This window comes from Pseudoliparis swirei, chromosome 12, assembly GCF_029220125.1.
Source record: "Pseudoliparis swirei isolate HS2019 ecotype Mariana Trench chromosome 12, NWPU_hadal_v1, whole genome shotgun sequence".
NCBI classification, from domain to species: Eukaryota; Metazoa; Chordata; class Actinopteri; order Perciformes; family Liparidae; genus Pseudoliparis; species Pseudoliparis swirei.
In genome coordinates, this window is record NC_079399.1 from 238607 (window position 1) to 249164 (window position 10558).

Sequence of the window (10558 nt, forward strand, 5' to 3'; positions counted from 1 at the left end):
TTTTTTCAGTTTAAAAAAAAAAATGCTGTAGTGACTTATGTTTGTTGTTTAAATGCATATTCTGTAACACCATGTGCTGTAAAAGAACGAAATGAGTCACATCTGTTCCTAAACAAAAGCCAGAGGATATTCCATGTGTAAAATAACTGTAAAATACTCTTTTCTATATTTTCTAAGGGAAAAAATATGCTATAGAAAGATTTTTAATGACAGAATTTTCTTTAAAAAAAGAATAAAAAGGGGAAAAACACAGTAGGCCAGTAATAAACAGTGGAATGTTACCAGTATACTAGATCTTATTCCTTGCACACACTGCAGTGTCAATGTTTTTAAATGGGAAAGTATGGATGCCATTTTATTGTTTGTGTGTCTTGAGTCCTTTATGTTCGTGGTCCATTTAAGGAAGTCATCCACTACTCAACAGCCTTTTTTGAACGGAAAATCACTTTTCACGTAACAGAAGCTAAAATATGTACAGAATGTGTCTGAAATACAACTGTTACAGTTTGCTATACAGCAGGAAACGCTTAACTGCACATATTTCAATATTTAGCATTACGGGTAACAACTGTGGTCCATCATTCCTAAATATTATTGGTGTCCGAAAGCTGTTGTATTTCAAAATCATTATTTTAAATGAATAACAAATTATTCTAAGGCAACACTTAGTCTGGGTTATATACACAGCATGTCGTATCCGATTTTTAAAACACATATTTATAGTGTCTTTAGGTCTTCTTTTGAAAACAAAAATCTGCGAAAAGGGCCATTGTGGTGCATTTGAAGGGATCTATTAGCAAAAAGGAATAATATCCATAAATGTTCTCATTTGTAAACAATCACCTGAAACTGAGATTTGTAACTGAGAGTGTATATATTTTCCGTTTTAGTCTGTCATTTTAGATTGTGTCATACATTTATATCTTCTAAGTTATAACTTTGCAGAGTTCGCCACGTTGCACCGCCATGTTTGTGTCTATAGTACGGATAGCCGCGGAGCGAGGCAAACTGCATTACCATGGTTTTGCACTAGGTGGCATCCTTCGTCTGGAAAGGGAGTGTGTGCGGATGGGTACTGCAATTTGCCACCGCAAGGCTAGATATCCACCAAATCCTACACACTGTCCTTTTAAACTTATTCTAAATTTTTCTCATCGTCAATAAATCCCCTGAAAAGTTCACATTGGTTACACAGTAGTAGTCAAGAAAGGTTATGCAAACATGGGTGTTTTCAACAGCATATTCATCATATATTTACTGTAGCAACTCAGTAATATCCCAGATAGCAGCCGATTCCGGGGCGGATCCGCCCTCAGGTCGCTAGATCCGCCCTACTGTCGCTAGATCCGCCCTCAGGTCGCTAGATCCGCCCTACTGTCGCTAGATCCGCCCGCAGGTCGCTAGATCCGCCCTACTGTCGCTAGATCCGCCCGCAGGTCGCTAGATCCGCCCTACTGTCGCACTCGGTTTGGTCATGTTAACCGGATCCGCCCGCATCCGCATCCGGTTCACACAGCGGTGTGGCGGCTAAATCGTTGCTCCTCTGACTTCTGCGCCTCGACTTTCCAAACTGGAATTTTCAAACCTGCAGCTCTTCGCGCCAGACATATTACTTAGGTAAGTGTTGAATTGTGTTGCTACTGTCGAATTATGGCTAGTTTTCGAACTATCTCGGTTAGGGTTAGCTATCTTCTGCAGCAAGTGGTTATAACCACTGAAAATTCAGCGCACCCAAGGTTGGAGCTTAAGTATACAAGGGTGCGCGATGGAAGCTGGGCAATAACGAGGAGCTAGCGCTAGCTCGCGAGCTAATAACGAGAAGCGCTAGCTCACAAGCTAATAACGAGGAGTGCTAGCTCGCAAGCTAATAACGAGAAGCGCTAGCTCGCGAGCTAATAACGAGGAGCGCTAGCTCGCGAGCTAATAACGAGAAGCGCTAGCTCGCAAGCTAATAACGAGGAGTGCTAGCGAGCTAAAAACGAGGAGCGCTAGCTCGCGAGCTAATAAAGATGGCCAGCACAAACCTGTTTTTATTTAATTCGCCATGTATTGAATTCTCAACACTTAATTTACAATTTGCAATGTCATCCTCAGTTTTACAGAAGTGTTCATCAGGATCGAGCTCTACAATTCAGGTAAGCACACATTTTTTTACAGTAGCAGTCGTGCCACAAAGCTGGTACGGTGGTAGTTTCTGCGTTTGGCCAAATTACCCGAGGGACGAAAGGGTGGACAAGGCTGTCCGAGGTGCCGAAGAACCTCAACCTGACTGGCAGACACATGATGTAAGAATAATTAGATCATGTGGTATGCTAATTATATTAATATTCTAATAATTAGCAGATTAAACAAATATAAAAAAATAATTTACCTTATGTTACATATGGGGGGGAAAACAACATTTTAATCACATTGTTCTGGTCATAATTCTGTACTTTTTCATTGTGTTTTGACTTAATTTTTAGATGATTACTTGGTGGCAAGGCGATGGTTAAAAAAGTATGTCCTGTGACACATCCGATCTCCATTCAGAAGAGGAGGCAATTCCTAAAAGGAGAAATCCAATGCCTGTGTGAGTAAATGTGTATACATTTTATTCTTTAGAACTCTTTTACCTTAATAAAATAAAGTGTCTGTCATTCAATGTTATAGTATGACAAATAATATTTGCCCCTCTTCCAACTATTGCCCCTCCTCCACCACGGACTTCATCACCAGCAGGACAGCGAACAAGCCAGGGGTACACACCAACCTGGCGAGGGGCGAGGTGTGGTTCAGACGCCATTGCCTGCTGTGGTGAGCAACAACTCAAACGGCTATGGTATTCAAATTGAACCTTTTTAATCATTTCACTTTTTACAATGTTAACGATCGTAAATTGGATACGAGACATGCAATACACACTGTCACATTGAATCCAAGTGAATATGATCATTACGATTGGATTAATGGAGTTGTATAAAACTTGATGTTTCCATATTTGATGTCAAATCTCTTAATAGTTACCTTTTTAAAATGTTATTCTAATGTTTTTTATAGCTGCTCAAGTTTAAATCCTGGCCATGCTGGAGACGCTTACACAGCAGGTCCATCAATTAACTGGCAAAGTTAACAGCTTTGTTCGCCCCAGTGTGACACAAATGTCTGGTCAAGAAGTGGAGTGGAGAGACCCGTTTCCGTTGACCACAATGGAGGAAGTGGACCTGTTTGAGCAACAGCTCAAAGATCCAGCCAACGCTTTAATGAAGAAGAGTGTGGTGAGGTTTTGTTTTAAGAATCTACTAGCGGGACAGTTGCCCCTCCTCCAACTATTGTCCCATCTCCTCCACAGACTTCATCACCAGCAGGACAGCGAACAAGCCATGCAGGGTACACACCAACCTGGCGAGCGGTGAGGTGTGGTTCAGACGCCATCGCCTGCTGTGGTGAGCAACAACTCAAACGGCTATGGGATTCAAATTGAACCTTTTTAATCATTTCACTTTTTACAATGTTAACGATGGTAAATTGGATACGAGACATGCAATACACACTGTCACATTGAATCCAAGTGAATATGATCATTACGATTGGATTAATGGAGTTGTATAACACTTGATGTTTCCATATTTGATGTCAAATCTCTTAATCGTTACCTTTTTCCCTTTTTTACGAGCAACAGCTCAAAGATCCAGTCAACGCTATAATGAAGGAGAGTGGTGAGTTGTTGTTTTTTTAACCCTTGTGTTGCCTTAGGGTCATTTTGACCCGAATCAAATTACACCCTCCCCCCGCCTTTGGGTCATTTTGACCCGATTCAATGTTTCACCCTCCTGTTACCTTTATATTTACTAACATATTTTACCCTTTGGGTTCAATTTGACGCCAGCAATTAAAACCTCCAGAAAATTATTAGAATTAATATTGTTTTCCAAGTTTAAGTGTGAGGCACTTTATGTTTGTTTGTTGACTACCGAAAGAACACCGACATTAAACATTGAATGGGGTCAAATTAATCCTAAGGCGGGGAGGGTGTAATATTGATTCGGTCAAAATGACCCTAAGGCAACACAAGGGTTAAGAATCTCATAAGCTCATTAAAATCTATTGTATGTCATTAACACTAGATAATACCCTGTTTGATGGTAATGTTTTTAAAACAATATCAAATATTAATAGTACTTTTTCTATCCATTTTAGATTTCCTCCTGGGAACAATCGGAGGACATGATGTAAAAGCGGCAACGTGGAACATCCTCGCACGCATGTTCACTGATGATGTTGGCAAGTCCATAAATTGGAAAGGGATTAATGGAAAAAAATCTTTCAATCTAATGACGTCCAAGACTTTGCTCCTGCGTAAGTAACTCATATATAATGAAAACAATTTGATTTCACCCGGAGGTCTTTGTGTTCAAACTTACGAATAACAATGTTTCTAAATAAAATGTTTGAATTGCAACTTTATTCTCTATTTAGGTGAATGTTACTCAACTATACCTTTACATAATAGTTATATGATATATTAGCTCTATGGAGTGGAGATGGTCAGCTGCTTCAGGTTCCTCGGGGTCAACATCATAGCGACCTCACCTGGTCTGCTCACACAGACAAAGGTCAAGCAGGCGCCTCTTCTTCCTGAGGAGACTGAAGAAGTTTGGCATGGATTCAGTCATCCTCACCAATTTCTACAGATGCACAGAAAGCATCCTGACTGTGGGAGCTGCACAGCCAAGGACCGCAAGGCCCTCGCAGTGTGTCAGGACGGAGTTCATCATCGGTGAGGGCTCCCAGCCCTGCAGGACACATACCGCACACGATGCCTCAGGAAGACTGGCAGGATCCTAAGGACTGCCATCATCCAGCCTTCAGCCTGTTCACCCGCTGCCTTCTGGGCGGTACGTACCGTAGCATCGGTCTCGCACACAGAGACTGGAGAACAGTTTCTTCCCGAGCCATCAGGCTGCTAAATGGACACTGACACACGATCGACACTTTGCACTCGACACTTTACACTCGTCACTTTTACACTGTGTCACTTTCATACCTTACACTTTACTTTCTATTGCACTACCTGCTTTCACTACCTGCTACTCCCATTTGTCTGTTTTTTATTATGTAATTTTACATTACATTACATTACATGTCATTTAGCAGGCTTTATCAAAGCGACTTACAATAAGTGCATTTCAACCTAGAGTACAAACTAAGAACAACAAGAATACAGGAAGTAACATTTCCTCAACATAGTCGAACTACAAAAGTACCATAAGTAAGTGCTATCTAAGTGCCACTGAAGTGCTAATCTGTGTTTTAATCCAGATATAGTCGGAAAAGGTGTGTTTTCAGTCTCCGACGGAAGATGTAGAGACTTTCTGCTGTCCTGATGTCAGTGGGGAGCTCGTTCCACCACTGAGGAGCCAGGACAGCAAACAGTCTGGATTTGGTGATTAGCTCGGTGCAGGAGGCACAAGACGATTGGCTGTTGCCGAGCGGAGGCTGACGTGCCGGGGTGTGCGGTGTGACCATATCCCGGATGTAGGCGGGGCCCGATCCGTCTAGAGCACGGCGCCAGGACCAGTGTTTTGAAGCGGATGCGAGCAGCCACGGTAACCAGTGGAAGGCGGAGGCGGAGTGGTGTGGGTGAATTTCGGAGGCTGAAGACCAGTCGAGCTGCTGCATTCTGGATGAGCTGCAGGGGTCGGATGGCCTTAGCAGGTAGACCAGCCAGGAGGAGTTGCAGTAGTCGAGGCGTGAAATGACCAGAGCCTGGATCAGAACCTCGCCGCCTTCTGAGTAAGAAGAGGCGTATTCTCCTGATGTTGTGCAGCATGTACCTACAGGCAGCGTCGTCGCAGCGATGTTGGCCGTCAGGAGAGTTGACTGTCGAGTGTCACCCGAGGTTCCTGGCAGTCGGGTGGGGCCAACACAGAGCTGTTGAAGGTGATAGTCAGGTCGTGGGTGGGGGCCTTTCCCTGGAAGGAATAGTAGCTCAGTCTTGTCAGGGTTGATCTTCAGGTGGTGAGCAGACATCCACTGAGAGATGTCAGTCAGACAGGCAGAGATTCGTGCCGCCACCCGTGTTTCGGATGGTGGAAACGAGAAGATCAGTTGGGTGTCATCAGCATAGCTATGGTAGGAGAAGCCATGCGAGCGAATGACAGAGCCGAGAGAATTTGTGTACAGAGAGAAGAGGAGGGACCCAGGACGGAGCCTTGAGGAACCCCAGTAGTGAGAGGACAAGGATCAGACACAGATCCTCTCCAAGTTACCGGTAGGTGCGGTCTTTAAGGTAGGAAGAAAGAGCGAGTGCAGTGCCTGAGATCCCCAGGTCCTGAAGAGAAGAGATCAGGATCTGGTGGTTCACGGTGTCAAATGCTGCAGAAAGGTCGAGAAGGATAAGGACAGAGGAGAGAGGCTGCTCTAGCAGTGTGAAGCTGCTCAGAGACAGCAGGAGGCCGTCTCTGTCGAGTGGCCGGCCTTGAATCCAGACTGGTGAGGGTCAAGAAGGTTGTTACTGTGGAGATAGGAGGACACTTGGCTCAAGATAGCTCGCTCCAGAGTTTTGGAGAGAAAGGAAGAAGAGACGGTCTGTAGTTGCTGACTTCAGGCGGGTCGCCGTGGGTTTCTTCAGGAGAGGGTTGACTCTCGCCTCCTTCAGAGAGTTAGAAACAGCCAGTTGAGAGGAGCTGTTAATAAGATGGGTGAGGAAGGTCAGAAGGTCAGGAGCAATAGCCTGGAGAATGGGAGGCACGGACGGGGTCAAGGCGCAGGTGGTCGGTCGGGCGGAGGTCACCAAGCTAAGAACTTGATTGGGAGACAAGGGGTGAAAGAGGAAAGAGAGGGGGATGAAGAAGTTAGTGTTGGTGAGGTGATAGAAGATGGATTTGTAAAGGAGGAGCGTATGTCGTCTATCTTGTTTGTAAAGTATTACATGTTAGTATTATGTTCAGAGTTCTTGTACAGTGTGTATGTCATGTTATATTATGTTCGGCTATTGATAGTTGTTGTGTGGTGCCTTGTCCTAAGAATTTCAGTGCCCAGTCTGACCCTGTGTCATTCTGTGTATCTGACAATAAAAGACTTGACTTGACTTGACTTGACTATATTTAGCATAGCACACTTTAAGTGCCAGACAGCCACTAGATTTTAGACTGCATGTCTGATTTATGTTGCACTGAGTATTCATGTGATTTTGTATCTGCTTGTGTGATTACAGATGCTGTCAGAAAGAATCACTCAACACATCCACTGACGACCAGGTTCTTAAGCACGCCATTCGGTGGTTCAACCTGGCAGCAGACCGGGGTAGCTCCAGGAGGCGTGCTACTGTAGACGTCGAGCAGACTTAAAATATATCTTTTTAAATGTGTGTGTATATAAATTTGTCCTTTCAAATAAAAAACTTTGACATTATTTACGTTTGCATTTTGTTGTTGTTGCATTGATGCATATTTGTTAGCTTGATCTGGGCCAAATGAGCCGCTTTATGGAAGGGTCAATATTTTATGAATATCTGCGTAATATTGGCGGATACGGGGCGGATGCGCCCGTATCCATATTACGCAGCCGCATCTGTTCCGGATCGGCGCGGTGTGCATTTAGCCGATCCGGACCCGTTTTGCGGAGCCTTCCCGGAGTCTACGGCGGATTTGGGGCGGATCTGGAACAGAGTCAGTTTGCTATGTGGGATGGCTCTATGGCGCAGAGGGATACAACATAACGCTTTAATACACAGAATTAATACATTGGTGGTTTTGGTCATTTCATTGGAATTATTGATTGTAAAATACAAAATATTGCCAGCCTTATTCTTTCAAAGGAAAACTGGCCTGGTTTGCTTTATGACTTAATTGATAATATGTCGTATACTCTTGAAATTGAAATGCTTCCTGCTCGAGAAAGCTAAGCTACGTATGAGTTTAGAATTCCATGTATATAGTTTGACTCCGAAACATTTGTAGTAACATTTGGTTGTTTGAGTGACATTTATCATTTTGTAAAAAACTAACCTTTCAGCAATGAAAATCTACAATTGAAAAAAGAAAACAGATCATTGTGACCATACCTCTTCAAGCGTTGCACATTTTCTAATGTTACAAATCAATTTCATTGGATCCACCCTATCAGCTATATGGCGCGTTCAACCCTGTATCACAAAAATTACGTTCCCCCAGACCTAAAATGCAATTTGCAGTTACGTTTGACTGAAACGTATTTCTCCAAATTACGTTTGACTGAAGATATTTCTCCAGATTACGTCTGCATTTGACGTATCTTTGCGTTTCGCCTCTGATCTTTCTTTCTACAATTTTTGTTAGGCCTATCGCGTCTTCTTCTTATTTTATATTGTTGTGTGTCTGTTGTTTCATCTAGTTATTTATTATTGTATCAGCGGTTGCAGAGCTTATCTGACCGAGCGTGAAGACTTACTGCTGGTGACTCTCCTTTATTTTCTTTTTTTAGGTGACAATACATTAATTAAAACTCGTACACTATCACCACCTCATCACCACCTTAACAGAGTTAGTCCCATACGGGTAAAATCAACTCTTAAACTTGTTATAAAATGCGCATCTGTCCGTAATCTATACCATAAAGTTCGCATTTTAACCTAAAAAAAAGTGCGCTTCCTTTTAACCTTTCAAAATAAAAGTCCGATTTATCTGTTAAGATAGATAGATAGATAGATAGATATATACTTTATTAATCCCCAAGGGGAAATTTGTCGAGTCAGTAGCAGCAACACACAAGAATAAAAATAAAAAAACACAAAATATAAGAAGGGTTAGGGTGATCTGGCAAGAGGTGAACTGTTGTAGAGCCTCATAGCCGTCGGCAGGAATGTTCTCCTGTATCTCTCCTTGTGGCAGCGGAGCGTGAGGAGACGTCTGGAGAAAGTACTCCTCTGTCCCTGTAGGAGGTGGTGGAGAGGGTGGTCCGGGTTGTCCAATATGGACACCAGTTTCTTCAACGTCCTCCTCTCCACCACCTGTTCCAGGTGCTCCAGCTGGCAGCCGATGATGGAGCCAGCCTTCCTAACCAGTTTGTTAAGGCGGCTGGTGTCACCGGCTCGATGCTGCTCCCCAGCAGACAATGGCAAAGTGCAGCACACTGGCCACAACCGACTGGTAGAATAACTCCAGCATCTTGCTGCACCGTTGAAGGATCAAGCTTTCTCAGGAAAAAGAGTCGACTCATCCCCTTCTTGTACACAGCGTTGATGTTGGCCTTCCAGTTCAGTCGGCTGTCGATGGAGACGCCCAGGTACTTGTACTCCTCCACCATGTCCACGTCCACTCCCAGGACACTCAGAGGTGTAGGAGCTGTCGCCTTCCTCCTGAAGTCCACCACCATCTCTGGTCTTGGCCACGTTCAGCCACAGGTGATTCTCATCGGCCCACTTTACAAAGTCACTCACCACTGCCCTGTACTCCTCCCGTCCATCCCTAATACACCCGACCACTGCAGAATCATCAGAGTACTTCTGCAGATGGCATGACTCCGTGTTGTACTGGAAGTCACTGGTGTACAGGGTGAAGAGGAAGGAGACAGAACAGTTCCTGTGGCTCCAACATCACTGACCACCGTTCCAGACAGCACACGCCCATTCTGACAAACTGTGGTCTGCCTGTGAGGTAGTCAGTGATCCAGGAGATGGTGGACGCGTCCACACGCCACCGCAGCTTCTCACTCAGCAGCAGTGGCTGGATGGTGTTAAATGCACTGGAGAAGTCAAAGAAAGTGACTCTCACAGAGACACCGGTTCCATCCAGGTGCGACTGAGCTCGTTGCAGCAGGTAGATGATGGCGTCGTCCACACCCACATGAGGCTGGTAAGCAAATTGCAGAGGGTCCAACGATGATTTCACCTGCGGCCGGAGGTGGGCCAAGACCAGCCTCTCCAGCACCTTCATCACATGGGAGGTGAGGGCGACCGGTCGGTAGTCGTTGAGGCCAGATGGTGCTGACTTCTTTGGGACAGGGACCAGGCACGACGTCTTCCACAGCACCGGGACTTCCCCCATCCTCAGGCTGAGGTTGAAGAGGCGCTGCAGGACACCAGACAGCTGGGTGGCGCAGGTCTTTAGGACCCTGGGGCTGATGCCATCAGGACCTTCAGCTCTGCGCTGGTGTAGTTTCTCCAGCTGTCTTCTCACCTGGTCAGTCGTCACAGAGAGAGGGGAGGGGGGAGGCCCATTGTTATTGAGGGCTCGGTGGATGTGCAGCTCAGCAGGGGGAGAGAGGGGAGGAGGTGTTGGGGAGGTGTGATGTGTGGAGGAGGCGGGGGAGGGCTGTGAACTGAACCTATTGAAAAAACAGTTCAGCTCGTTGGCCCTCTCCAGGGAGCCCCTGGCTGTCTCCTCCCACCTTGAAGCCAGTTATCTGCTTCATGCCAGACCACACCTCCCTTGTGTTGTTCAGCTGGAGTTTGGCCTCCAGCTTCCTCCTGTAGGAGTCCTTGCCTCCCTGAGCTTCACCTTTAGGTTGCGCTGGGCTTTCCTCAGCTCATCCCTGTCTCCAGACCTGAAAGCAGCTTTCTTCATGTTAAGAAGCGCCTTCAGGTCCCTGGTGATCC

At 45.2% G+C, this 10558-nt stretch overlaps 1 long non-coding RNA gene across 1 annotated transcript; it reads left to right on the forward strand.

Moving 5' to 3' along the window:
• Positions 1–2128: 2128 nt before the first annotated feature.
• Positions 2129–3409, forward strand: LOC130202859 (uncharacterized). The gene is made up of 5 exons (XR_008833412.1): positions 2129–2285; positions 2466–2572; positions 2722–2796; positions 3040–3257; positions 3332–3409. It is a non-coding gene; the product is annotated as an uncharacterized LOC130202859 (long non-coding RNA).
• Positions 3410–10558: the final 7149 nt, after the last annotated feature.